Source organism: Choloepus didactylus, chromosome 11, assembly GCF_015220235.1.
Source record: "Choloepus didactylus isolate mChoDid1 chromosome 11, mChoDid1.pri, whole genome shotgun sequence".
NCBI lineage: Eukaryota > Metazoa > Chordata > Mammalia > Pilosa > Megalonychidae > Choloepus > Choloepus didactylus.
In genome coordinates this window covers 56,649,001-56,651,630 of record NC_051317.1, presented here as the reverse complement: position 1 = coordinate 56,651,630, position 2,630 = coordinate 56,649,001, and positions in this window count along the sequence as shown.

The following is a 2,630-nucleotide window of genomic DNA, read 5'->3' as shown; positions in this document are numbered from 1 at the left end:
AGATACCTCCTTCAAGGGGTAAAGGGATTTAATGGGGTGATGTTCCCTTACTCTCTTTCCTTCAAGAGTTTTTGGAAATGGAAAATTCTGTACATCCTTTTTGCACTATGTTAATTCTTTCCTCAACCATTGATGGGTCAGATCTGGTGGGGCAGCTGGTGCTGATGGGCCTCCTGATTCCCCTGGAACCTGTGCTGACTTTATTAGGTCCTCAGACTCTAACAATCTCTGCCCTGGGGGAGGAGGGGAATAGTAGGGAGGAGGAAGGCTTAATAAGGGGTCCCAGGGTTTAGATTCTACCAACTCATCTTCCAAGTTTGGGTTTTTATCTTTCACAGGGTAGAGGGGAGTTTTTTTGTTCTTTAGCCAGCACGTGGCATAATCAGAATCCTCCTTAGAAAAGGGTTTCTTCTCATTAACATAAATTACAAGGTTGGCACAGAGTCAGTCTTCCTCTGTCCCATACTTTGGCCAGAATACATCTGGCAGTGAAATGCTTTCTTCAGTCCAAATGTAACAACAATATTTAATCAGTTTCTTTTTGTCCTTTCCCTTGGTCCGATTGCTATCGGTCCAATATTTTAACATCCTACCTAGTGGGCTATCTGGAGGGATGTCCCCGAGGGACTCTATAGGTGCCTCCTTTTCTTCTTCCCTGGCTGGCCAACTGCCTCTATTTCCCATCCTGAGTCTTGTCTGGGCTTCTTTCTCTCAGTTCCTTTCACTTCGTCCGTCTCTGGCCCTTTCCCTCGTGGGAGAAGGGAACCGCAGATTGGGACTCCACACTCGCTTCATGCAGTATGTTGCACGTCTCAGTCACACACAAGCAGCTCCAGACTCATCAGGAATTCCTGACCACCAAGGCAATATATTACTTTCCTTACCTTGGTCCGTGCACGGAGTTGCCTGGTCAAACAGAGGCAAGCTTTCCTTTTCCCCCTTTTCTCATCCACAACTGGCAGATCCAAGCATCTGGTCTCAGGCCCTTTAGCTGCCAGAGATGGGCCCCCAATGGCGGAGTCCGAGACCGCTCAATCAGCGGGGCACACCTTCCCTTTGTCCACCTCCGGGGTCCTCCTCCGAACCTTCGGATCCCGGACGAGCCCCCAAGTTGTCAGAAATAAAGCAGTACCTGTAAGGGAATAAATGCTCACTCGGTTCTGGAGGAGAAAAGAATTTATTTACGATCTTGCAAGATAGGGCGTCCAGTCAAACACGTGGAAGGCTGGCGCGCCAGAGGAAGAGAATGGCGATCTTTAAATCTCCTACTCCTAATTCGCAAGTCCCTCCCCTGTTTCCCCATTGACTGGGTACTACAGAGGTTACAGCCTATCCAAGAACACTAAATAATTCATCTTTTGAGATTTTAATTTGTACAGCCAATCCCAGAGAGCCAACTAGCTCATTATTGAGATTTTGAACTGATCAGCCAATCCCAGAGAGCCAACTAGCTCATTATTGAGATTTTGAACTGATCGGCCTATCCCCCCCAAATTTTTATCATTTTTTTTTTTGCTGTGAGTTCCCGCCTCTGATATTACCTCATATCTCTTTACATTCCAGTAACTATGGTTACTTTTCCATATAAGGAGCAGGCAGATTCTCTCTTCTCTTTGTCTGGGGCTTGTTTAAACTGGTTTTGCCTCCATTTCCCTTATTCCATGCTGTCTTTATGTGAAAACGAAACTTATTCCTTTCTTACAAACTGCATTTCATTTGTCCTTAACATTGGAAAATCATGTTCAAACAGGACAACAAAATAGTTCTGAGGGTCACTATTCTTAAAAACAAATTCAATTTACTAAATAAAGAATGAATGGCCAAATTAAAAAGTAATCATTTTGCAATTTACATTGAAATTACTGATTTAAGCAATGATAAGGATGACTGGTATCTTAATTAGGTGGAATGTTGATGGGAAGTAGGGAGCATGTATACTGTCATGACTGAAATGCATTCATAAATATTGGTATCAGAAACAAGTTACCACAAAGGTCATGGAACTTTAGCTTAAAATTCTCTATTTGTATATACTACTTCTATGCCCTGGGAAGTTTCAGAGCAATGTGTGATATTTGGAGTAATTAGGTATGCTTTACAAACTTTTAATTCACTGTGTTGGCTTTCCTCTTTCTAAATAAATACTATGTTACTAAATTGTGATTTGCAATTTTCTGGGTTTTTTGATAAAGAAAAAAATTCTACTTTTAAAAGAAGTTTCAGGCCCGTCATAATCAGGATCTTTTTCTGATTAGAATCTCTGGAATTGAGACAAACATGTCTGTCCACATATGCAGAAGAATCACTCAAAATATCTGCAAAGTATCCTTGTCAAAAACATAGAAGCTGAATCCATTCAAGCTTTTATATCTAACTAAAAAAATACAAAAAAGATGGGCATAAAGGAACATTATTAATGAACACCATAAGGAAGCAATCAATTAAATCTACAATGTGAAGTATTCCATAGAATAATTGGCTTTCTTCACAATTTTAGTGGAATGGAAAAACAAACAAATCCTGGCCTAGGAGCATAGAATCTTTCTGAGATCTGTTTGTGGACTGAGAACTATGTAATATTAAGAAGTTATTAAATTTGTAACATGCAATAATATGATTGTGTACATCTA